General features: G+C 38.6%; 1 pseudogene; it reads left to right on the top strand.

Annotated features, from left to right (window-relative positions):
* Nucleotides 1-16345: 16345 nt before the first annotated feature.
* Nucleotides 16346-25324, top strand: LOC121434663 (annotated as a pseudogene).
* The last annotated feature ends 1987 nt before the right edge of the window (nucleotides 25325-27311 follow it).

Genomic DNA, 27311 nt, shown 5'->3' with positions numbered 1-27311 from the left:
AGAGTACTAGTGGCAGATAGTTTGTGGGTTATTTCCATGACTCTCCTCTGCCTCTGTAGTAGGTACCTTTAAGGAAGACCACAAGCTATCCCTTGCTGAGTGGGGGTGGTGTATAGAGCAGGTCTGTTGAACTGTTATTTCTGCTGTGATTTGGAAGGATCATGAGCCAGACTGTGGTTATGTTGGTTCATGTGGTTCGTGCTGACAGTGGCCCTTGTTCTCTGAGCCTCCTTGTGTGTAGATTTAGTGGGGAAGGGGAGACTCTGCAGCCCTGGAATGGAAAGATATGATGCTGGTTGTATCTATGTCCAGAGTATACACATGGGCACTGCTTTTGTTGTGCAGTGGGAAGAGAGATTAGAAAAGTGAAGTTCTAATTTCTAGACTATTGAATATCTGAATATTGCTTTCCAATTTCAGGTTTCTGTTCTAAAGATTGCAAATTGTTTAGGAACTGGTAGAGCAATACTTGAGTAGAATTCTGTTAATGTGATTCTGCCACTTGCCACAATGGTGTGATCCAGTGAAGCTTACCAGGGGACAAAAGGAGTTTCTTTTTTTTTTTTTTTGGTTTTTCGAGACAGGGTTTCTCTGTGGTTTTGGAGCCTGTCCTGGAACTAGCTCTTCTAGACCAGGCTGGTCTCGAACTCACAGAGATCCGCCTGCCTCTGCCTCCCGAGTGCTGGGATTAAAGGCGTGCGCCACCACCGCCCGGCTAAGGAGTTTCTTGTGTGCAGAGATTTCTCAGGTGTGCGTTGTGTTAGCCAGGTAGATAGGGCACAATCTACCAATTCCGTCATAATTCATGTAGCAGGAAGCAGATTTTAAATCATTTTTTAGGTTGTTTTGTGATTGGACATTAGTGGGACTGTGTTTACCTTCAACCAGAAGATAGCACAAGGATCTGGAGAGCTGTAACAAGAGATCCTCTCTATTTGCAAAGAGAGCATCTATATCATGTGGCTGCATCTCAGAAGACAGATCTGTGGTCAGAAACAACAATTTAAGGGTCACTTTGAGATATCTTTGTGAAAGTTGAACAGTTTATGTTTATTTAATTTCTGTACACATATAACCAAAGATCGCTGGGTAGCATTGACCAAGATCACACTTTTCCTTGCCTAAGTTTACTTTGATCTTTTGATTTAAAATTGACTACATATTTCTGCTTTTGTTCACGGTTCTTTCTCTTTAACACTTTATTCTTTCACAAACATTGTACACATTCTTGATTGATGGATCTTTGTGAAAAATGCAGAAACCATATCATGTGAATCTGTATATGATTTTTTTGTAATCTACAGCTGAAATCTAATTTATTATTCACTTTCTTGAAAATGATGGACCTTCACCAATTTTATTCAGAAAATTTCTTACTTCATCAGTTCCTTAAGTTTGAGGTTTGGGGGATGTTTCCGTGCGGAATTTTTTTTTTCATCTTAGATGCCAGCATCTTTCCATTTCCTGGCATATGTTCCAGTTGTTGCTATCTTCATATTTGAGTCTTTGCTACTTAAATGTTGATGTGATTAACACATAATCCCAATGAGCATTCTGAGTGTTTCCACTGTGAATGTTACTTTGTAATTAGCTTTCCTCTTATAAATTGTTGGAATAACCTTGTTTTCAAAATTCTTTGCGATTTAGAAAGCAGTCTGAATAAAGCAAGTTACTTCACATGTACAGTGATTCTTTAAAAATCTGTTCTCTTAAAATTTCATTTAAAAAGCTTATATTTCCTCACTCTGATACAGACTTAGAGGCAATCACCAATTGTACGAAATGAAATGGTGTGTAAGTGATCCTAACAAACATCATTTTCTTTATCATAAGAAAATGAGGTCCTTTTAGTCATGAAAATTATTTCCACAAAGCAAAAATATCAGAAGGCGTCAAGTGAATCTTTTGAATTTTGGTGAAATAGCCCTTCTTACAAAACCCTTTTTTTATTATTGTTAAAGAAGAGAACTGGAGTGTACAGGATGAATGATGGCCAGTGATTTTCTGAAGTTCGATTTTGACTAGAATCTTATAGTTCTTTTTAAGGGACCATAATGTATATTCATAGGTCTGTCTTTGAGTCTTGTTTTGGCACTGGTGACATTTTTGTTGATTTTATGAACCATAATCTATTTATATCATTAAAATTTCAAAAATAATGAACCTTCATCAATTTGCATTCAGAATATTTCCTCTGCTATCATGTTTTTGTTTTGAATAGTTTCTTTGGATTGAAAGTTTTAGTTTTCTCTTCTTGATCTTAGATCCTTATCTCTTTCCATTTTCTGGCAATCTGTGTTTTCCATTTGTTGTTACCTTCATGGGTACATGCTGCTTAAGTGATTGACAGGAATAATACATTATATTTTTTGTTCTTTAAAACATTCTCATACAATATTGTCTCTGTGTGATAATTAGCCTCAGCTGTCAACAAGACAAAGCCTAGGGTCATCTGAGGAATTATCAATTGAGTGCGTGCTTAGATCAGAATGTCTGATTTCTGTCTGAAAGTGATTATATTGATTGATGATTGATGTTTGAAGAAGACTCTTCCACTGAGTTGGCAATGTCTCTAAGCAAGTGGGCCTGGGCTGAATAAGGGGGCTAGCTGAGCACAAAACAGTGACAAAGCACAAGAGAAAACCAAGAAACAATGGTTCCAAATGTTTTGCCTCCAGTGATTAACTTGAGTTCCTATCCTAAGCTCCCACAATGGTGGATTCTGACTTAGGGGTAACAACTCAACCTGTCCATTACCAGAGTTGCTTTAGGTTAGATAATTTAATCACAGGAACAAAGAAGCAAGTTGAAATAAAAATGGTACCAGAAAAATGGTTTTGTTGCTGCAATGGACTTGGGAATATTGACTGTGGAAGAATTTTAAAGCTAACAGGACTTTAGATGGCAAAAGTCATAGAAAACTCTACATAGCTTAACTGACTGTCGTTGTAGGACCTGAAAGATGGGAGTGTTGGCAGGCAGTAGAGGTCAAGGTTATAGGATTTTAGTGGGCAAAGACTCTGCAGGGAACAAAGGAGTTGGATTGGCCCATCTACCCTGAGAGATATGTGTCTTGGTTATGTCACATTAAAGTCCATGGCTCCTGGGGCACAGTGTGCTTTTTTAAGTTGCTGACATAGGGATGCACTCTCTGGAGCAGTGAGTCATTCAGACTAATCTGTGTTTCTCTGAGTAATCCCTTAGTGGTCAAGGAAGTATGGAAGTTCAACAGTACACTTGATCTGAGACCACAATCCTTTATTCCCTGTATAGCTTGCAGTTCATGATATCCTGGCAACTACACTGTATTGATTCTGGAAATTGCCATTATTTTCTGTTTCTCATAAAGATATAATAATTATGATTGCTCTCATAACCTCATCTTGTTCTGGTCCCTCCATCCCAAGCTTGACTTTATTCCTTGTGGCCCTATTGATTTATTTTGGCCTGATAAGTAAGTAAAGGAACTTAGAAGACTTCATAAAAAGTTTGCTGGAGATTAGTTGTGTGACACTTTGGCCCCCAGTCTTTCTTAATCTTTCCATGTCCCAAGAAAGTGACAAAGGCAGAATTAAGAATTAATGGACTGATATCTTAGACAAAATATTACTTCTGCTGTATGGTTATTACTGCTGACTCCTTCAAATCTACAGTGAAAAAGAAACACATAAAAAGAATGAAAAAAATCTAGGTTTTTGATGAGAAAAAAAGCACTAGGTTGTTTTAGATGGCTGTCCAGTAGTGAAAGCAAGAGGGATTTTCAAGGATTTTACACAGCTAAGGAGGAGGCCCTTGCTTTACATTTTAATCTTAACAAGGTGCCCTAATGTGTAAGGCTCTATCCAGCTAAGCTCTTAATTTATGGACAGATTATGCAAAGTAATTCCTTGTATCAAAAGCAGCATCATACAGAAACTGCAGTAAATTTTGTTCAAGCATACTTGGATACCCCATATGGTCTGTCCAACAGAATTCAGCTGGGAGTTCTCTGGGAAGGGATGCTGAGGCTGAGGAAATGTTAGATTAAGAGAAATGAAGACATAAACATAAAACAGACTGAGCCGACTGAAAGTCAATATGAAAGAGCCCCAAGTTATTTCTCAGCCAGTATAAATACTGGATATTTTATGAGTTATTCTATTTTATTTTATATGTGTTGGTGTGTAGGGATCAGATCTTGTGAAACTGGATTTACAGATATTTAGGAGCTGTCACGTGGGTACTGGGAATTGAACCCAGGTCCTCTCAAAGAGCAGTCAATACTGTTAACTGCTGAGCCATCTCTCTAGCCCAAATTTATTCTTTTTTTTTATTTTTCTAGTTTAATAACTTTATTAGAAAGTGTAATTGATTACACGTAGGCATAAATGCAATTAAATTGTTTAGTTTTTTTAAAATTTATTTATTTATTAAGGATTTCTGCCTCCTCCCCGCAACTGCTTCCCATTTCCCTCCCCCTCCCCCGATCAAGTCCCCCCTCCCTCATCTGCTCGAAGAGCAATCACGGTTCCCTGACCTGTGGGAAGCCCATCTCTATCCAGGTCTCGTAAGGTCAGCATCCAAACTGCCTAGGCTCCCCCAAAGCCAGTAAGTGCAGTAGGATCAAAAACCCATTGCCATTGTTCTTGAGTTCTCAGTAGACCTCATTGTCCACTATGTTCAGCAAGTCCAGTTTTATCCCATGCTTTTTCAGACCTAGGCCAGCTGGCCTTGGTGAGTTCCCGATAGAACATCCCCATTGTCCCAGTGTGTGGGTGCACCCCTTGTGGTCCTGAGTTCCTTGCTCATGCTCTGTCTCCTTCTGCTCCTGATTTGGACCTTGAGATTTCTGTCCGGTGCTCCCATGTGGGTCTCTGTCTCTGTCTCCTTTCATCGCCTGATGAAGGTTAATATTCATGAGGATGCCTATGTGTTTGTCTTTGGATTCACCTTCTTATTTAGCTTCTCTAGGAACATGAATTATAAGCCCAATGTCCTTTATTTATGGCTAGAAACCAAATATGAGTGAGTACATCCCATGTTCCTCTTTTTGGGTCTGGCTTACCTCACTCAGGATAGTGTTTTCTATTTCCATCCATTTGTATGCAAAATTCAAGAAGTCCTTGTTTTTACTGCTGAGTAATACTCTAATATGTATATATTCCATACTTTCTTCATCCATTCTTCCGTTGAAGGGCATCTAGGTTGTTTCCAGGTTCTGGCTATTACAAACAATGCTGCCATGAACATAGTTGAGCATATACTTTTGTTGTATGATAGGGCCTCTTTTGGGTATATTCCCAAGAGTGGTATTGCTGGGTCCAGGGGTAGGTTGATCCTGAATTTCCTGAGAAACCGAAACACTGCTTTCCAGAGTGGTTGCACAGTTTGCATTCCCACCAGCAATGGGTGAGTGTACCCTTTCTCCACAACCTCTCCAGCAAAGGCTATCATTGGTGTATTTTATTTTAGCCATTCTGACAGGTGTAAGATGGTATCTTAAAGTTGTCTTGATTTGCATTTCCCTGATCGCTAAGGAAGTTGAGCATGACCTTAAGTGTCTTTTGGCCATTTGAACTTCTTCTGTTGAGAATTCTCTGTTCAGCTCAATTCCCCATTTTATAATTGGGTTGATTAGCCTTTTACGGTCCAGTTTCTTGATTTCTTTATATATTTTGGAGATCAGACCTTTGTCAGTTGCGGGGTTGGTGAAAATCTTCTCCCAGTAAGTGGGTTGCCTTTTTGTCTTAGTGACAGTGTCCTTTGCTTTACAGAAGCTTCTCAGTCTCAGGAGGTCCCATTTATTCAATGATGCCCTTAGAGTATGTGCTGCTGTGGTTATACATAGGAAGCGATCTCCTGTGCCCATGTGCTGTAGAGTACTTCCCACTTTCTCTTCTATCAGGTTCAGTGTGTTCGGACTGATATTGAGGTCTTTAATCCATTTGGACTTGAATTTTGTACATGGTAATAGATATGGATCTATTTTCATTCTTCTACAGATTGACATACAGTTTTGCCAGCACAATTTGTTGAAGATGCTCTCTCTTTTCCATTGTATACTTTTAGCACCTTTATCAAAAATCAGGTGTTCATAGGTTTGTGGGTTAAAGTCAGGGTCTTCTATTCGATTCCATTGGTCGACTTCTCTGTTTTTATGCCAATACCAAGCTGTTTTCAATACTGTGGCTCTGTAATAGAGTTTGAAGTCAGGGATGGTAATGCCTCCAGACAATCCTTTATTGTATAAGATTGTTGTGGCTATCCTGGGTTTTTTGTTTTTCCATATAAAGTTGATTATTGTCTTCTCCAGATCTGTGAAGAATTTTGGTGGGATTTTGATGGGGATTGCATTGAATCTATAGATTGCTTTTGGTAGAATTGCCATTTTTACTATGTTGATCCTCCCAATCCAAGAGCAAGGGAGGTCCTTCCATTTTCTGGTGTCTTCTTCAATTTCTTTCTTCAAAGACTTATAGTTCTTGTCAAATAGATCTTTCACTTCCTTGGTCAGAGTTACCCCAAGATACTTTATGCTATTTGTGGCTACCGTGAATGGTGATGCTTCTCTGATTTCCCTCTCTGCGTCCTTATCCTTAGTGTATAGGAAGGCAACTGATTTTTTGGAGTTGATCTTGTATCCTGCCACATTACTAAAGGTGTTTATCAGCTGTAGGAGTTCTTTGGTAGAATTTTTGGGGTCGCTTATGTATACTATCATATCATCTGCAAATAACGAAAGCTTAACTTCTTCCTTTCCAATACGAATCCCTTTGATCTCCTTATGTTGTCTTATTGCTATTGCTAGAACTTCAAGCACTATATTGAAGAGGTATGGAGAGAGTGGACATCCTTGTCGTGTTCCTGATTTTAGTGGGATGGCTTTGAGTTTTTCTCCGTTTAACTTAATGTTAGCTGTCAGCTTGCTGTAAATAGTTTTTATTATATTTAGGTAGGACCCTTGTATCCCTATTCTCTCCAAGACCTTTATCATAAAGGGGTGTTGAATTTTGTCGAATGCTTTTTCAGCATCTAATGAAATGATCATATGCTTTTTTTTTTCCTTCAGTTTATTTATATGGTGGATTACATTGATAGTTTGCATATGTTGAATCAGCCCTGCATCTCTGGGATGAAGCCTACTTGATCATAATGGATAATTTTTCTTATGTGTTCTTGGATTCGGTTTGCCAGTATTTTATTGAGAGTTTTTGCGTCGATGTTCATGAGTGAGATAGATCTGTAATTCCCTTTCTTTGTTGGGTCTTTGTGTGGTTTTGGTATCAGGGTAACTGTAGCTTCATAAAAGGAATTTGGCAATGACTCTTCTGTTTCTATATTGTGAAATACATTAAGGAGTATAGGTATTAGCTCTTCTTGGAAGTTCTGGTAGAATTCTGCATTGAAACCATCTGGTCCTGGGCTTTTTTTCAAAGGGAGATTTTTGATAACCGCTTCTAATTCTTTGTGAGTAAACCGGTCTATTTATCATTCACCTGGTCTTGGTTTAGCTTTCGTACTTATTTTAAAAAATGTCCATTTCTTTTGTATTTTCCAGTTTTGTGGCATACAGGCTTTTGTAGTAAGATCTAATGATTCTCTGAATTTCCTCTGTGTCTGTGGTTATGTCCCCCTTTTCATTTCTGATCTTATATGCGTGTTCTCTCTCTGTCGTTTAATTAGTTTGGATAGGGGTTTGTCAATCTTGTTGATTTTCTCCAAGAACCAGCTTTTTGTTTCATTGATTCTTTGGACTGTTTTCTGTGTTTCTATTTTATTGATTTCAGCCCTCAGTTTTATTATTTCGAGTCTTCTACTTCTCCTGGGTGCGTCTGCTTCTTTTTTTTCTAGAGCTTTCAGGTGTGTTGTTAAGTTCCCAATGTATGCACTCTCCATTTTCTTTAAGTGGGCTCTTAGTGCTATGAACTTTCCTCTTAGCACTGCTTTCATTTTGTCCCATAGGTTTGAGTATGTTTCCTTTATTTTCATTAAATTCAAGGAAGAATTTAACTTCTTTCTTGATTTCTTCCTTGACCCAGGTGTGGTTCAGTAGTTGACTGTTCAGTTTCCATGAGTTTGTCGGTGTTTTGGGGGTAGCGTGGTTGTTGCCTTCTAACTATAATCCGTGGTGATCTGATAAGACACAGGTGGACACTGATTTTTTTTGTATCTGTGGAGGTTTCCTTTGTTTCCGAGTATGTGGTCAATTTTTGAGAAGGTTCCATGAGCTGCAGAGAAGAAGGTATATTCTTTCCTCTTTGGGTGGAATGTTCTATAGATGTCTGTTAAGTCCATTTGCTTCATTACCTCCAATAATTCTCTTAATTCTCTATTAGGTTTCTGTCTGATTGACCTGTCCCTTGGAGAGAGAGGTGTGTTGAAGTCTCCTACTACTAGTGTGTGTGGTTTGATGTTTGCCTTGAGTTCTAGTAATATTTCTTTTACATAAGTAGGTGCTTTATATTGGGGGCATAGATATTCAGGATTGAGACGTCATCCTGATGAATTGTTCCTGTTATGAGTATAAAGTGACCTTCTCGGTCTCTTCTGATTGATTTTAGTTTGAAGTCAGTTTTGTTAGAAATTAGTATGGCCACACCTGCTCTTTTCTTAGGACCATTTGCTTGAAACACCTTTACCCAACCTTTTACTCTGAATAGGTGCCTGTCTTTGTGGTTGAGATGTGTTTCTTGCAAACAGCAGAATGTTGGATCCTGTTTTCATATCCAATCTTTTAGCCTGTGCCTTTTTATAGGTGAATTGAGCCCATTAATATTAAGTGATATTAATGACCAGTGGTTGTTTACTCTGGTTATTCTTATTGCTTTTGGTAGTAGAGATTGTGTGTCTCCCTTCTTTGAGATGTGCTGGTGAAGGGTCACTAGATGCCTGAGTTATTGTAGGCAGTGTTGGCAGTGTTGGATTCCTTGGGTTGCGATTTTCCTTCTATTACTTTCTGTAGGGCTGGATTTGTGGCTACGTATTGTTTAAATTTGTTCTTATCCTGGAATGTCTTGTTTTCTCCATTGATAATGAATGATAGCTTGGCTGGGTATAGTAGTTTGGGTTTGCATCCATGGTCTCTTAGCTTCTGCAGTACATCTATCCAGGACCTTCTGGCTTTCATGGTTTCCATAGAGAAGTCAGGTGTAAGTCTGATAGGTTTACCTTTATTAGTTACTTGCCCTTTTTCCTTTGCAGCTCTTAATATTCTTTCTTTAACCTGTATATTTTGTGTTTTGATTATTATTGGCAAGGAGATGTTTTTCTTTTTTTGGTTTTTTCGAGACAGGGTTTCTCTGTAGCTTTGGAGCCTGTCCTGGAACTAGCTCTTGTAGACCAGGCTGGTCTCGAACTCGCAGAGATCCGCCTTCCTCTGCCTCCCAAGTGCTGGGATTAAAGGCGTGTGCCACCACCGCCCGGCAAGGAGATGTTTTTCTTTGATCCAGTCTGTTTGGTGTTCTGTATGCTTCTTGACTATTTAAGTGAATATCTTTCTTTAAGTTGGGAAAGTTTTCTTCCATAATTTTGTTGAAAATATTTTCTGGGCCTTTGAGCTGTGACTCTTCTCCTTCTTCTATTCCTATTATTCTTATGTTTTTTTTTTATTGTGTCCCATATTTCCTGAATGTTTTGTGTTGAGAATTTGTTGTCTTTGCTGTTTTCTTTGATCTGTTCGTTTATTTTCTCTATAGTGTCCTCAGCATCTGAGATTCTTTCTTCTAGCTCTTGTATTCTATTGATTATGCTTGTTTCTGTAGCCTCTGCTTGTTGACCTAGATTTTCCATATCCAGCTGGTCCTCAGTTTGTGTTTTCTTCCTTGCCTTCATTTCAGTTTTCAATTCTTGAACTGTTTCCATTGCCTGTTTGATCGTTTTTTCTTGGTTTCCCAGGTATCATGTACGTATTTACTCATTTCTTCAAACGTTTTGTTATACTTCTCATCCATTTCTATAAGGGCATTTTTTACATGTTGTTTAAGGGACTCTATTGTCTTCATAAAGTCAATTTTTTCCACTTCTTCTGTGTTAGGTTGTTCAAATACTTCTGTTGTAAGATCATTGGTTTCTGGTGTTTTCATGTTGTTTTTCAGATTATTGGGTGAATTCTTGCCTTGGTGCCTGCCCATCTCCTCCTATTGATCCTATCTAATGGGTCTTTTAAAAAACTGGATCAGGTTTCCCTGCTGGCCAAGGGCTCTGCTTACAAAATGCCCTCGCTCTGTTTCCTGGTTCCTGCTGCAGACCAAGAACCCTCTCACCCCTCTGAAGGGTCTTCAGGACAGGACCAGGCTCCCCGTGTGCCAGTGACCTGGCCAACCAAAGGCCTACCTTTTTGATTTAATTGTAGTAGGGCGATCTGCTCTGCTTATCGCATGCCTGTCCCCACTGCTTGCGTCTGCCGCCACGCCGGTCCCCCAAAGCCTCTTCCTGAATGGTCTGGCTGCCGCGCCGCTCCACCTCTGTGTGTCTAGCTGTGGCGCCGCTCTGCCTCTGCGCGTCTGGCCGTGGCGCCACTCTGCCTCTGTGTGTCTGGCCGCCCCACCGCTCTGCCTCTGTGCGTCTCCCAAATTTATTCTTCTTGGGAAATTTACTTGACATGAGACATAGCTTGTGCAAGACTTCCCTAACCTGTTTTTATCTTTTCTGCCTTATACTTTTCCTATCCTTCACATCCCCCGGAATCTCCATGTTGTAATTCTGGACAGAAATGTACCAAAATCAGGCCATCAACTCATTTAAGAGGCTAATGAAAAGCTTGTAAAAATGGAAGAAAAGTCTGACATCTCATGATCTTGTCGATGAAGATGGTCTTACTGTTTAAGGTCACTGGTTTATGTAAGAAATAATGCTGGGAAGACTTTACTGTGTAAGTATTCCATCTGTCCAGGTGGGTAGACTTGTAGCCTTCCACCCCTATTTAAATTGTTCAGAGTGTGGAGCCTGAACCTAAAAGACATAAGGATAAGAAAATATGTGAAATGCAAAAATTTATTCCAGCCTGGGTCCTCTTTGAGCATTAGTCAGAGATGTATGTGAATATTATTAAATGATTTTTTGTTTATTAATCTGGCAAACATGTGGAGTGATTTCTCCCTAGGAAGTCATATTAATTCTTGAACTGCTGTACTTCTAGTATTTCAGAAAATTTTTTACACTATCTATCTTATCTTGACATAAAAGGATTTGGTCCCTGTCTTCTCCTCTCCTTAGTAATGACCTTGTCCTACTTTACACCTTTAAAATCTTAAATGATTCTACCACAGTTTCAAAGTTATAAATTTGAGTTATGAAACTGAATATCCATTGCAGGTAACGGAAAAGGATTTGCATGTGGAGAGTGGTTTCTACCTCAGTCCAGAATAGAAGCAACAGTTTTGAGTGTGCACTGCACAGGAAAATAGGACTGCTGGAGTCCCAATTATGAAAAAAAACCTGATTGTAGCTGGAGACCAATTTCATTACTTTCCAGCATTTGTTACTTGTTTTTTTTTTTATAGAGACAGACCAGACTGGTAGGTGCACTATTTGGGAAGATCAAAGAGATGCCATGTATTCACTGAATGTGAAATATCCCAAAACATTACATGGTGATACATAGATGAATAGAAATGGATGAATTGAACATGTAAAATCTAACTAAGAATATGCCTGAGGCATTTTTAAAATGCTGATATAATTATATAGTTTATGTGTGATTATTTGGGTCTAGGCAGCCAGAAGATGAAAGTGTAGTCCCCATTTACATTAGGACACCAAATGTTTGGCAACTAAATCCACATAAACCCTAAGAAAGTTAAAAATGAGGGGTTGTAAAAGCACAAAAATGGAAGTCAAATGCAGCTTCCAATTACAAAAACACTCCTCATCAGAAAAGGATTACAGATACACAGTAAAAACATTCAGATAAAAAGGCCTCTGAGTGGGTGTGATAGTTTATTTGATAAATGTCCATGGGCTTAAGACAGAGAAGATAAATATAGACCGAGTCATGGATTCAAAATAGTTTTTTAAGGAATTTACACTAAGGTTCTTAAAGAAAAAAGTAAGTAAAACAATTAATGGACCTTGAAAAGATAGAAAATATACACAGAGTCTGGGTTATACTTTGTGCTTTCTTTGAATTTTTGGACTGCAGAGAGAGACATTTGATTTGGGGGCTGCTATGGTAACCCCACACATACTTTAAAGTTATCTTGACTTCAAAATTTGTTACTTTGGAAAATAGGCTCTGCTTTTGCTGCCACAGACCTTCCAGGCTAATGTTATGCCCTGGGTTTTTTGATTGAGTTGAAAACAATTATATCGTTAACGTTTTTCTTTCTTTTTTTTTAAATATTTATTTATTATGTGTGTATGCCTACAGGCCAGCAGAGGGCACCAGACCCCATTACAGATGGTTGTGAGCTACCATGTGGTTGCTGGGAATTGAACTCAGGACCTTTGGAAGAGCAGGCAATGCTCTTAACCTCTGAGCCATCTCTCCAGCCCCCAACGTTTTTCTTAGTTATGGTGTGTGTAAATTATATATAAAAGTTTAGACTCACAAAGATAGGATAAACTTCACCTTAATTTGCCAGTTTTTTCTTTTCATTTATCTAGTTTTTTATCTCCAGAATTCCTTCAGCTTGTGGTTTTTTACATCCTTCTATTTCAATTTTCACTTCTTGAACTGAGTTATTCATTTCTGTCAACTGTTTGCTTGTTTGACTTTCTTTAAGGGGTTTATTATTATTCTCCAAAATTTCGTTTATCTTTCCCTTTGCTTTTTTTATGATTAATAGAATGGATATTTATTTAAGGGGGGAAAACTTACAGATCACCGTCCCAGACAACAGCCCTCTGTGTAATCAGGAAGGGAGCCCAGTTGCCAAAAGCAGAGCCGGAAGCCAGAGAGTGAGCTGAGGGAAGTGGCAGCTTTTTTAAAGGGAGAGATGTCGATTGCCTTTGGGTGGGCTACTCAGTCTAGGGGTTGTAACCCACCCTGCAATCTGTTATTCCAGGGTCCCGGAGAGGCACTACCTGGAAGACATGGGCTAGGAAAGAGGAATGAGGCTAAGCGAGAATTCTTGTCAAAGCCTCCGTTTATTAGAGATGGGGTACAACTTTTATAGGGTAAAGAGTTGGGGGGGTGGGCACAGGGGCCTGGGCTCTTGCCGCGTGGTTCACGTTGGTCACATGGTCCGAGTTGGTCACGTAGGCAGGAGGTTGTCTTCGGTCAGGTCACTGTAGGCCAGGAAGTCGCGAGTTGACACACCTAGATCCCTAGATAGTTTGGAATGTGGGGTGGGTTCCGCTAACAGATAGCTCTCATTAACAGCCAATTTGGGTGTGGGGTAGGCTCTGTCAATAGAACTATTCCTAACACAATTAAGGGTGTGGGGTTCTCTGCAGACTCTCCAGGGTGATGGTTCCTGCAATGATTTTAGGAGGAAATTGGCTCCTAACAGAGAGAGAGCCAGGCGGTGGTGGTGCACAACTTTAATCTCAGCACTCTGGAGGTAGAAGCAGGTGGATCTCTGTGAGTTCGAGGCCAGCCTGGTCTAGAAGAGCTAGTTCCAGGACAGGAACCAAAAGCTACAGAGAAACCCTGTCTCTTAAAATCAAAAAAAAAAAAAGGGAGAGAGACCACGCTCCAATGGTCTGGTATCTCATCGGCTATTGGCTGAAGGAGCAAAATGAGCTACCGCAACACATGTATCTTTGTCTTAAACAAAATTTGCAAGATATCTGATGTATTTTCCTATAGGATATATAATTTCATTTTTGTCAAATATTAATTGCTATATCATTAAACCTTTTTTGTAAGGTTAATGAACTATACATATCTCACAAACTATGAATGGAACGGGTGTTATCATCACATTTAGTTCTGACTAGTATCCTTCTTTTTATATCTTCTCTTTCTATAACCAATAGACACACACAATATAAGGTTAACTTAAATATAATAAATGAGAGCTAATTTTAAATAAACCTGAGATTTAGAAGTAACTTGAAGGGGATGTACTAGACAGGTGCCAACTAGAAGACCAGAGAGCACACCCAGCATTGCCACTGATCTGTTCGAGCAGCTAATGTGGGATATTCAGTTTCTTTGATTGTATAAAGCAAAGGTGGTTATTATATCACTTATTTCCAATCTATTGAGTTTATTGTTTTTTAACTTGTAGTTTCACTATAACATTGCCTATTATTTTAGGTAACTTCTCTGATCTTACATCATATAAACTGAAATTCATAATAATATTTATTGTAAACATTATCTATTGAAATGATGTGGGATGAAACTCAAAGAATATGATACTTCTAAAAAAAAACATAACTCAGCCGGGCGGTGGTGGTGCAGGCCTTTAAACTCAGCATTCAGGAGGCAAAGGCAGGTGGATCTCTGTGAATTTGAGACCAGCCTGGTCTATAAGAGCTAGTTCCAGGATGGACAACAAAGGTACAGAGAAACCTCATCTCGAAAAAAACAAAAATAAATGAATAAATAAAATCAACAACAACAAATAAAAACATAACAAAGAATGTGCTACTACTTAAAAAACATGCAACAATACAAAGCCAGTGTTGAGATCACTACAGTTTGATTGGGGGAACTGAAATTATGGTTTACTAATTGTTCTTTTTTTTAATTTATTTTTTATTGAAAAAAAATTTCGGCCTCCTCCCAGCCTCCCATTTCCCTCCCACTCCTCTCCCCCTCCCTCTCCAGTCTGAAGATCAGTCAGGGTTCCCTGCCCTATGGAAAATCCAAGGTCCTCAACCCTCCATCCAGGTCTAGGAAGCAGAGCATCCAAACTGGCTAGGCTCCCACAAAGCAAGAACATGACATAGGATCAAAACCTAGTGCCAATGTCCTTGGCTTCTCATCAGTCCTCATCATCTGCCATGTTCAGAGAGTCCGGTTTTATCCCATGCTTTTTCAGTCATAGTCCAGCTGGCCTTCGTGAGCTCCCAATAGATCAGCCCCACTGTCTCAGTGGATGGGTGCACCCCTCATGGTCCTGATTTCCTTGTTCATGTTCTCCCCCCTTCTGCTCCTCATTGGGACCTTGGAAGCTCGTTCTGGTGCTCCAATGTGGGTCTCTGTCTCTATCTCCATCCATCGCCAGATGAAGGTTCTATGGTGATATGCAAGATATTCATCAGAATGGCTAAGGATAAGGCCATTTCAGGTTCCCTATTCTCAGCTGCCCAAGTAACTAACTGGGGACATTGCGCTGGGCACCTGGGAGCCCCTCTAGGTTCAAGTCTCTTGCCAACCCTAAGATGGCTCCTTTAGTTAAGATATATGCTTCCCTGCTCCCCTATCCACCCTTCCTTTATCCCAATCACCCCGTTTCCCCAAGTTCCCCCCATCCTCCCCTTCTCACTTTTCTCTCCCCATCTCCCCTTACCCCCATCCCACCCCACCCCCAAGATCTCAATTTTTTGTCCGACAATCTTGTCTACTTCCCATATCCAAGAGGATAACTATATGTTTTTCTTTGGCTTCACCTTCTTATTTAGCTTCTTTAGGATCACAAGTTATAGACTCAATGACCTTTATTTATGGCTAGAACCCAATTATGAGTGAGTACATTCCATGTTCATCTTTTTGGTTCTGGGTTACCTCACTCAGGATAGTGTTATCTATTTCCATCCATTTGCATGCATAATTCGAGAAGTCATTGTTTTTTACCACTGAGTAGTACTTTAATGTGTATATATTCCATACTTTCTTCATCCATTCTCCCATTGAAGGACATCTAGGTTGTTTCCAGGTTCTGGCTATTACAAATAATGCTGCTATGAACATAGTTGAACAAATGCTTTTGTCATATGAGAGGGCATCTCTTAGGTATATTCCCAAGAGTGGTATTGCTGGGTCCTGGGGTAGGTTGATTCCGAATTTCCTGAGAAACTGAAACACTGATTTCTGAAGTGGTTGCACAAGATTGCATTCCCACCAGCAATGGATGAGTGTACCCCTTTCGCCACAACCTCTCCAGCAAAGGCTATCATTGGTGTTTTTTATTTTAGCCAGTCTGACAGGTGTAAGATGATATCTCAAAGTTGTTTTGATTTGCATTTCCCTGATTGCTATGGAGGTTGAGCATGACCTTAAGTGTCTTTTGGCCATTTGAACTTCTTCTGTTGAGAATTCTCTATACAGTTCAATGCCCCATTTATTAATTGAGTTAATTAGCATTTTAAAGTCTAGTTTCTTGATTTCTTTATATATTTTGGAGATCAGATGTTTGTCTGTTGCAGGGTTGGTGAAGATCTTCTCCCAGTCAGTAGGTTGTCTTTTGATCTTAGTGACAGTGTCCTTTGCTTTACAGAATGTACTCAGTTTCATTTATATAATGTTACCGTAATGTCTGTGCTTCTGGGGTTATACATAGGAAGTGATATCCTGTGTCCATATGAGGTAGGGTACTTTCCACTTTCTCTTTTATCAGGTTCAGTGTGTTCAGATTGATATTGAAGTCTTTGATCCATTTGGACTTGAGTTTTGTTCATGGTGATAGATATGGTTCTATTTTCATTCTTCTGCAGATTGACATCTAGTTTTGCCAGCACCATTTGTTGAAGATGCTTTCCTTCTTCCATTGTATACTTTTAGCTCCTTTATCGAAAATGAGGTGGGTTTGTGGGTTAAAATCTGGATCTTCTATACGATTCCATTGGTCAACTTCTCTGTTTGTGGGTTAAAATCTGGATCTTTTATACGATTCCATTGGTCAACCTCTCTGTTTTTATGCTGCTACCACACTGTTTTCATTACTGTAGCTCTGTAATAGAGTTTAAAGTCAGGGATGGTTCTGCCTCTAGAAGTTGCTTTATTGTATAACATTATTTTGGCTATCCCGTTTTTTTTTCCATATAAAGTTGATTATTGTCCTCTCAAGATCTGTAAAGAATTTTGATGGGACCTTGACGGGGATTGCATTGAATCAATAAATTGCCTTTGGAAGAATTGCCATTTTTACTATGTTGATCCTCCCAATCCAAGAGCAAGGGAGATCCTTCCATTTTCTGGTATCCTCTTCAATTTCTTTCTTCAATGCCTTAAAGTTCTTGTCAAATAGATCTTTCACTTCCTTGGTTCGAGTTACCCCAAGATATTTTATGCTGTTTGTGGCTATCTTGAAAGGTGATGCTTCTCTGATTTCCCTCTCTGCTTTTTTATCCTTTGTGTATAGGAGGGCGGCTGATTTTTTGGAGTTGATCTTGTATCCTGCCACATTACTAAAGGTGTTTATCAGCTGTAGGAGTTCTTTGGTGGAGTTTTTGGGGTCGCTTAAGTACACTATCATATCATCTGTAAATAATGAAAGTTTAACTTCTTCATTTCCAATTCGAATCCCCTTGATCCCATTATGATGTCTTATTGCTATTGCTAAAAGTGCAAGCTCTATATTGATGAGGTATGGAGAGAGTGGACATCTTTGTCCTGTTCCTGATTTTGGTGGGATGGCTTTGAGTTTCTCTCTGTTTAATTTGATGTTAGCTGTTGGCTTGGTGTAAATAGCTTTTATTATATTTAGGTTTGACCTTTATATCCCTAATCTCTCAAAGACTTTTATTATAAAGGGATGTTGAATTTTGTCAAATGCTTTTTCAGCATCTAATGAAATGATCATATGGTTTTTTCTTTCAGTTTATTTATATGATGGATTACATGCCGGGCGGGGGTGGCACATGCCTTTAATCCCAGCACTCGGGAGGCAGAGGCAAGCGGATCTCTATGAGTTCGAGGCCAGCCTGGTCTACAAGAGCTAGTTCCAGGAAAGGAACCAAAAGCTACGGAGAAACCCTGTCTCGCAAAATCAAAAAAAAAAATTGATAGATTTCCATATGTTGAACTAGCCCTGCATCTCTGGGAAGAAGCCTACTTGATCATAATGGATAATTTTTCTAATGTATTCTTGGATTTGGTTTGCCAGTATTTTATTGAGGATTTTTGCGTTGATGTTCATGAGTGAGATTGGCTGTAATTCTCTTTCTTGGTTGAGTCCTTGTGTGGTTTTGGTATCAGAGTAACTGTAGCTTCATAAAAGGAATTTGGCAATGACTCTTCTGATTGATTTAAGTTTGAAGTTAACTTTGTTAGAAATTAGTATGGCCACACCTGCTTGTTTCTTAGGTCCATTTGCTTGATAAGCCTTTTCCCAGCCCTTTACTCTGAGTAGGGGCCTGTCTTTGTGGTTGAGGTGTGTTTCTTGTAAACAACAGAATGTTGGATCCTGTTTTCGTATCCAATCTCTTCTCCTGTGCCTTTTTATAGGTGAGTTGAGTCCATTGACATTAAGTGATATTAATGACTAGTGGTTGTTAACTCCGGTCACTTTTTTAGTAGTAGGGTTTGTGTGTTTTCCTTCTTTGAGTTTTGCTGGTGAAGGGTCTCTAGATGTCTGAGTTATTGTGGTCATTGTTGGACTCCTTGGTTAGTGATTTTCCTTCTATTACTTTCTGTAAGGCTGGATTTGTGGATAAATATTGTTTAAATTTGTTTTTATCCTGGAAAATTTGTTTTCTCCATTTATAGTGAACGGAAGCTTGGCTGGATATAGTAGTCTGGTCTTGCATCCATGGTCTCTCAGTTTTTGCAGTACATCTATCCAGGACCTTCTGGCTTTCATGGTTTCCATGGAGAAGACAGGTGTAAGTCTGATAGGTTTACCTTTATAAGTAACTTGGCCTTTTTCCTTAGCAGCCCTTAATATTCTTTCTTTATTCTGTTTGCTTTGTGTTTTGATTATTATATGGTGAGGGGATTTTTTTTTTGATCCAGCCTATTCAGTGTTCTGTTTGCTTCCTGAACCTTCATAGGTATATCTTTCCTTAGGTTGGGAAAGTTTTCTTCTATAATTTTATTAAAAATATTTTCTGGGCCTTTGAGCTGTGACTCTTCTCCTTCTTCTACTCCTATTATTCTTAGGTTTGATCTTTTTATTGTGTCCCAGATTTCCTGAATGTTTTGTGATGCAAGTTTGTTGGACTTGCTGTTTTCTTTGATCAGAGCATTTATTTTCTCTATGATATCTTCAGAAGCTATGATTCTTTCTTTTATCCCTTGTATTCTGTTGGCTATGTTTGTTTCTGTAGTCTCTGTTTGTTTACTTAAATTTTCCATGTCCATCCGGCCCTGTGTGTGTTTTCTTCCTTCCCTCCATTTCAGTTTTCATGTCTTGAACTGTTTCCATTATCTGTTTGATTGTTTTTCCTTGGTTTCCTAGGGTATCATTCACTGATTTATTCAATTCTTCAAACTTTCTGTTATACTTCTCATCCATTTCTATAAGGGCATTTTTTACATGCTGTTTAAGGGTGTCAATCACTTTCATAAAGTCAATTTTTTCTACTTTTTCTTGATTAAGGTGTTCATGTCCTCCTGTTTTGAGGTCACTGGGTTCTGGTGGTTTCATGTTGTTTTTCAGATTGTTGGGTGAATTCTTGCATTGGCACCTGCCCATCTCTTCCTCCAAATGCTCCCCTATGGAATTTCTTTTACAGGACCAGGTCTCCTTGCCCACTGATGTACCTTCCCAGTGATGGCACTCTCCAGTGATGGCTCTTCTGGTGCCTAGATCAGATCTCCATGCTGGTTGGGTAGCTCGTAAACAAAGCGCCTACCTTTCTTGTTGCAGGCAGGCTCTTGAGACAAAGGAACTCCTGTCTGCCTGGTTGCCCTCACGATTTGGACCCAGAGCCCAAACAGGCTGAGCTGGGTGATGTAATGTGCCTGAAGAGGGGAGGGAGGCAGAAGGGGGGTTCTGGATGCAAGCTGGGTGGGATAGAAAGAGAGAGGCAGTATCTGGGGAGTATAGCCCCTGCAGGAAGTCCAGGAAGTATAGGGGGATGAGGAATGTCTGAGTTCCATGTCTAGGGCTGCTGCTGCAGGTGAAACTCATTCACCCTGGTGATGGCTCTCCTGGTGCCCAGATCAGATCTCAGTGCTAGATGGGTAGCTCATAAACAAAGCGCCTCTTCCTTTGCTTTTTTAAAAAATTCATTCACTTCTTTCTTAAGGACATAAAACATCTACATAGTTGATCTAACTTAATTGTACTTTGACTGGGTTTGAATATTCAGGGTGTGCTGTAGTAGGAGAGTTGGAATATGGTAGTGACATATTGTTCTGTCTGTTGTTGATCATGTTATTGTGCTCTTGTCAGGTGTCTGGGTCTGAGGTGACTGCAGGTCTAGGTGCCAGTATCTCTGTTTGTCTTTGTTGGATGCACGTTTATTCCTTGGTTTCTATCTGCTCTTTGGTATTCTGGTCTGTGTTGGCTATGATAGAAGTAGCTTTTTCCCCCATTTTGGGGTCTGGAAGTCTTTCAGTAGGTGTGACATTAGTACTGCCTAAGAATTCAGAGTCATTGAATTGTAGGTGCTTGAACTTCTTCCTGCTTGTTATGCTTACTTTACATTTTTAAAATTAATATAACAACTTGATGTATCGGCATGACTATGGACCACATGAGTACCTGGTCCTCAACATGATCAAAGGATCACAGAATTTGTGAACTTGGAATAATGGATAGTTATGATTCCCAAATAAGTACTGGCAATTCTGCCACATCTATTCAAGACCATCAAAAGCTAGGTACTACTCAGTCATCCCTCTCCCAGCTTGTGTTTATTACTTATGCCCAAGTTTTATATTGCTAATGTTTTCATCTGTCCATTTGTAACTGTTTAAACATAAAGCTCTGTTTGTAAAATGTTATTGGCATTACAATTTAAATTAGGGCACTTCGGATGTTTGGAAGATAAATAGAGAAGTGGAGTGAATGTATATTTCTTTGTAGGAACTCCAGTAAAAACCTCTGAGTTCCTCTATTATTCTTGCTTGATTCACTGATATTTGCAATGTAGACAGTGTCTTTTTGTTTGTTTGTTTTTTGTTTATTGTTTACTTGATTTTTGAGTCAGGGTTTCTCTGTAGCTTGGGAGCCTGTCCTGGAACTATCTCTCAAAGTACAGGCTGTCCTCAAACTCACAGAGACCAAGCTGCCTCTGCCTCCTGATTGCTAGGATTAAAGGCATGCACCACCACTTCCTGGAAGACAGGGTTTTACTATGTACTTTCACCTTCCTGGACCTTATTGCATAGACTTGTCTGGCATTTAACTCAGGGAAAAATATACCCGCCTCTGCTTTTGAAGTTCTGAGCTTAAAGGCATGAGTCAATACAACCAGGTTGTCCAACTTATTTTTCTATTTGTAGTTAGTTAATCTTCATAAAATTTTCTCATGTGTACTATATACTGTTGATATGTTTTCTTGTTTCTCTTTGCTAATAGATATTTCACATGTAAGGTGATATCTCATTCAAAGAGTAAAGAAATGACAGAGATGACTCTCCTATACACTTTCCTTCTAAAGTGAGTGTCTATGTCTTAGAATATGACTAGGGAATACCAGAATTTTATGACTATACTATCAAAGAAGTATACATTTACAATGGTGTCACTATCATGTCACTATCATGTATGGCATATTTTAGAAGGCAGTGACCTATGATGATGTGCATATCAACTTCACTTGGGAAGAGTGGAATTTGCTGGATCCTTCCCAGAAGAATCTCTACAAAGATGTGATGCTGGAGACCTACAGGAACCTCACTACTATAGGTAAAAATTAATTTCCTTCTTGTTTCAAAATAAAGGGACAGCTTTTTCTTGGTTAATGATGTTCTTCAATAATTTGATTTAAACCGGGCAGTGGTGGCACACGCCTTTTATCCCAGCACTCGGGAGGCAGAGGCAGGCAGATCTCTGAGTTCGAGGCCAGCCTGGTCTACAAGAGCTAGTTCCAGGACAGGCACCAAAAGCTACAGAGAAAACCTGTCTCGAAAAAAACAAAAAAAAATGAGAAAAAAATAATTTGATTTAGAAAGGAGAATAAGAATGAGGTAAATAAATCAAAATGGTTCTAAGGTTTAGTTAAAATAGTTACTTAAATGATGCATAGTATTCAATATTATAACATACATTTTCTGGTACTGCATTTTAGGATACATTTGGGAAGAACATAATAGTAAAGAACATTGTCAACATTCTAGAAGACATGAAAGGTAATTTTCTTATGCATGCTGAAAATAATGATCCTCTAATAAAATGATAATGTGTCCTAGAAGATTTAAATAAAAGCAACAGTGTGAATAAGCACAGCTTTAAGTGCATTTATGATTATTAACTTCTGAAAAATCCATATAGAATTTCATGTAGTTGAATTACATTTTCAAGGCATTTTTTTTTTATTAAGAAGTCATGAGAAACGGCTAAACAGATATCAGCATTTGAAGCATACAACCATGAGAGCTATTCTGTAGATCTACCAATCCATTTATTTCTTACTACTCATAATACAAAATGTGTATACATTGGAGTGATGATAAGTATATCTGCAAGACTTTCTAATAAATCGAGAGCACATAGTAAATCTTGTATTACTCATATACTTCTTATTACTATATTAAGATTGGTGACAGAAGCAGTTAGAGTTAAGTGGCAGTTGTTGTGAAGAAACTTCTACTGCACATCTATGAGGAACAGAATGTCACACCGTGATAATTCAGTGTGGAAATTTTTTGTTTGTGATTCTTCCTTTACCTTGTATACCACAAATTACTCTCAATACAAGCCTATGCACATGGGAATATGGAAAATCACAGCATATCTCTCTCTAAAAACAATTAGAAGATAAGCATTAGTCCCCATGTTAAGTACCCTTTCTCAAATTGATTGAACTATATAAAAAATTGGTTTTCTCACATAACTGTTAATAGATAAAAAAAGTCACAGTGCAGAGAAGCCACATGAGTTCTAGAATTGTGCAAATACTTCTTATTGTCCTAGTTTACTTAGCAAATGTAGTATGATTTACAGTATAGGACAGTTTAAGAATGCAATAAAGTTGTTCTGAGGTTATTCAGTTGTCTTCAAATATGTGAAATATGTCAAATTGAAAAATGTTTCTGTAAAGGTGAAAATTTAAACCACATAATAAAGGAATTTACCATGACAAGTGTCTTAAAAAATGCAAAAGAACCCTTAATTACAGAAGAAAGCATGAGTTTAAACAAAGTTATAAAACCTTAATATCTGAATTCTGTTTACTATTAGACTAAATTATAAAAATAATACATACAGATATGTAGGTTCATGAGTGTATTGAATGTGGTAAAACTTTTATGTGTTCCAATTATACTTGCAGGATTAAAAGAAATAATTCTGGAAAGAAATATTCAGTACATCCTCAATGTGATAAAGCCTTGGCATATGATAGTCAGCTTCAGAGGAATGAAAGAAGATATTATAGTGAGAAATCCTATGCATCTAATCAGTGTTGTAAAGCCTTTGCTCATCACAGTTCTTTTCAAATGAACACAAGAACACATACTGAAAAAAAACCCTGTGAATGTAATCACTGTGGTAAGGCCTTTGCATATCAGAGTGATCTTCAAAGGCATAAAAGAACACATACTGGAGAGAAACCCTATGAATGTAATCAGTGTGGTAAGGCCTTTGCACGACATGATCATCTTCAATCACATAAAAGAACACACACTGGAGAGAAACCACATGAATGTAGTCAGTGTGGTAAGGCCTTTGTTCAACACAGTCATCTTAAAGAGCATAAAAGAACACATACTGGAGAGAAACCTTATGAATGTAATCAGTGTAGTAAGGCCTTTGCTCAACAAAATACTCTTCAAAACCATGAAAGAACACATACTGGAGAGAAACCCTATGCATGTAATCAGTGTGGTAAAGCCTTTGCACGACACGGTCATCTTAAATTGCATAAAAGAACACACACTGGAGAGAAACCCTATGAATGTATTCTGTGTGGTAAGGTCTTTGCTCAACACAGTCATCTTCAAATACATAAAAGAACACATACTGGAGAGAAACCCTATGAATGTATTCAGTGTGGTAAGGCTTTTGCACGACACGATCATCTTCAATATCATAAAAGAACACACACTGGAGAGAAACCATATAAATGTAGTCAGTGTGGTAAGGCCTTTGTTCAACACAGTCATTTTAAAGAGCATAAAAGAAAACATACTGGAGAGAAACCCTATGAATGTAATCAGTGTAATAAGGCCTTTGCTCAACAAAATACTCTTCAAAACCATAAAAGAACACATACTGGAGAGAAACCCTATGAATGTAATCAGTGTGGTAAAGCCTTTGCACGACACGGTCATCTTCAATCGCATAAAAGAACACACACTGGAGAGAAACCCTATGAATGTAATCAGTGTGGTAAGGCATTTGGACGGCCCCATACTCTTCAATTGCATAAAAGAATACATACTGGAGAGAAACCCTATAAATGTAATCAGTGTGGTAAGGCCTTTGCATGTCACAGTGATCTCCAAAGGCATAGAAGAACACATACTGGAGAGAAACCCTATGAATGTAATCAGTGTGGTAAGGCCTTTGCACGACTTAATCATCTTCAATTGCATAGAAGAACACATACTGGAGAGAAACCCTATCCATGTAGTCAGTGTGGTAAGGCCTTTGCTCAACACAGTGCTCTTCAAAAGCATAAAAGAACACATACTGGAGAGAAATCCTATGAATGTAATCAGTGTGGTACGGCCTTTGGACAGCTTCATACTCTTCAATTGCATAAAAAAACACATACTACCTAGAAACCCTATGAATGTAGTCAGTGTGGTAAGGCCTTTGCTCAACACAGTCATCTTAAAGTGCATAAAAGAACACATACTGGAGAGAAACCTTATGAATGTAATCACTGTAGTAAGGCCTTTGCTCAACAAAATACTCTTCAATACCATAAAAGAACACATACTAGTGAGAAACCCTATGAATGTAATCAGTGTGGTAAGGCATTTGGACAGCCCCGTACTCTTCAATTGCATAAAAGAATACATACTGGAGAGAAACCCTATGAAAGTAATCAGTGTGGTAAGGCCTTTGCTCAACACAGTCATCTTCAAACACATGAAAGAACTCATACTGGAGAGAAACCCTATGATTGTAATCAGTGTGGTAAAGCCTTTGCACAACACAATCATCTTCAATCGCATAAGCAAACACACACTGGAGAGAACCCCTATGAATGTAATCAGTGTGGTAAGGCATTTGGACAGGCCCATACTCTTCAATTGCATAAGAGAATACATACTGGAGAGAAACCCTATGAATGTAATCACTGTGGTAAGACCTTTGCTCAACACAGTGCTCTTCAAATACATGAAAGAACACATACTGGAGAGAAACCCTATGAATGTAATCAGTGTGATAAGGTCTTTGCTCAAAACAATGCTCTTCAAAGGCATCAAAGAACACACATGGGTGCATAAAGGTATGCATGAAATGAGTTTGGAAAAGTCTTTTCATGTCTTATTCATCTTCAAATGCAGAAAAGGACACAGATTGGAAAGAAACTTGTGAATGGATTTGTTTCGCAAATCTGTTGTCACAATAATCTCCAAATACATGAAACAAACTATCCTGGAGAGAAACTGTAAACTTAAGGATTATAGTCTTCAAAAACATGAGAATAATCATAATGTAGTGAAAAAAATAAACAGTGTGGTAAATGTTTTGTACTTGTTACAGGAGTAAAACTTTTTGTGTGTAATCAATCTGATAAAGTTTTTGGGTACCTGAAGAAGACACTGAGGGTTTCTTATTGCAAATTAATTTTAAGCCATCACATTTACAGTCTGTTAACCAACAGTATTTATTCTGTAAAAAATGATAGTGTCAACAATCTGTTCAAGCATTATGATACCAGCTTTTATTTTATTTGCACCAGGAAACTCATGGACAATACCTAATTTGTGATTTTATGAAGTCTTTTGGGAAGGAGATAGAGCCAAGATAAAAATCGCAACCTGGTAGTGAAATGAGATACAAAGGAAAACCCTTTGCTCCTAATTCCAGAACTAGTGAAAGATACAACATCACCCTGAAAACACAGTCAAACATCAAATCTGGATACTGAAAGAAATCTGCTTTGGCTCTCAAACCAAAGCAAAAAAAATGCAATCTACCCTTGTCTCTCTGAGCTCAAAACCAACCAACTCCAGAGCACAAAATCCAGCCCATCTCTGAGCTTGTTCAAGCCCAGGCATTTAAATCTCACCAGTTCTCACCTTCTAAATCTCCTTAGAGCTGCTCTGCCTCCAAGAAGCCCTATATGAGTCATATGCTCATTCAGTTGGCAGCTGCCTCTTTCCAGACTTGCAGAGGAACTCACACTCTGGATTCTTCCCTCCTAAATAAATCTCTTGACTGAGATTTATATGAACACCTTCTTTCACTGGAATGGATCAGGAAATCTTTAGTGGAGTTGAACTGAGATACAGTTGACATAACTGTTTGGAAACTCACTTAGCCCAGAAGAGCACAGAAGCAATGGACATCTCTTATGGGAGACTCCCTTAGGAGAGTGGAGCAGATCAGCAACAGACATTTCTGCTGGGAAGCTTTCATGGAAGAATGGAGCAGAGCCCAGCTGTAATGACTCTCTCTCAAGAGAGAAAGAGAATTGCTATGTCTAGTGGGGGCAAACTTCTTTTCACAGCTGTTGGTGTTGCCTAACTTTCAGTAGTCAGCTTATCCTTCCTTCCAGAATTTTAAGACTTGCAAAATGAATTTGAACAATAATGTAACCCTTTTAGATTTTATACTCTCTTCAACTGCATGGAATATGTAATTCAGGTGTAAATATTTATGGATGTGTACTGCCTCCTTTTCGGTTGTGATATAATGTCTTTCAACATATAAAAGCATATAATTCAGGCCATGGTTCTAGAGGATAATAGGATCACCCTGAAAGAGCCATGACAAAAAGTGTCAGTCATGGCACTAAAGCTGGAACTTATGGAACTCAAAGCCGTAATCTTCCACATGAAGCAGAGTGTTGGAACTGGAACTGGCGTATGAATGTAAATTCTCATAGCCTACTCTCAGTGACATATTTCCTTCAGCAGTGCAGCATGTCCTAAATCTTCCCAAATGATACCACCAACTTAGAAGGATTTATTTCTCTTACTTCAAGTTTTAATTTGATTTCTCTTTACATGAACCAATACTTCATGAAGAAAAACTCTGTAAGTAAGCTGTAATATGCCTGGACTCATCTTTTACATTAATAAATGCTTACAGGAGAAAAATTTCCACGTGTGAAAATTTTTTTTAAACAATTTGCTTTTATTGTAATGACGTGCATGTGTATGTGTGTGTGTGTGAGAGATAGAATGTTAATGTGCATTCTGTATTCTGAAAACGTTAACACCTTGCATCTTCTTGTAGCAGAAATTACAGGTAGCTCTTAAAAAT

The sequence above is a fragment of the Microtus oregoni genome, unplaced genomic scaffold (assembly GCF_018167655.1).
Source record: "Microtus oregoni isolate MIOR12 unplaced genomic scaffold, Mior012 000044F_ref0000062, whole genome shotgun sequence".
NCBI classification, from domain to species: Eukaryota; Metazoa; Chordata; class Mammalia; order Rodentia; family Cricetidae; genus Microtus; species Microtus oregoni.
This window is presented reverse-complemented; position numbering and strand designations above follow the sequence as displayed.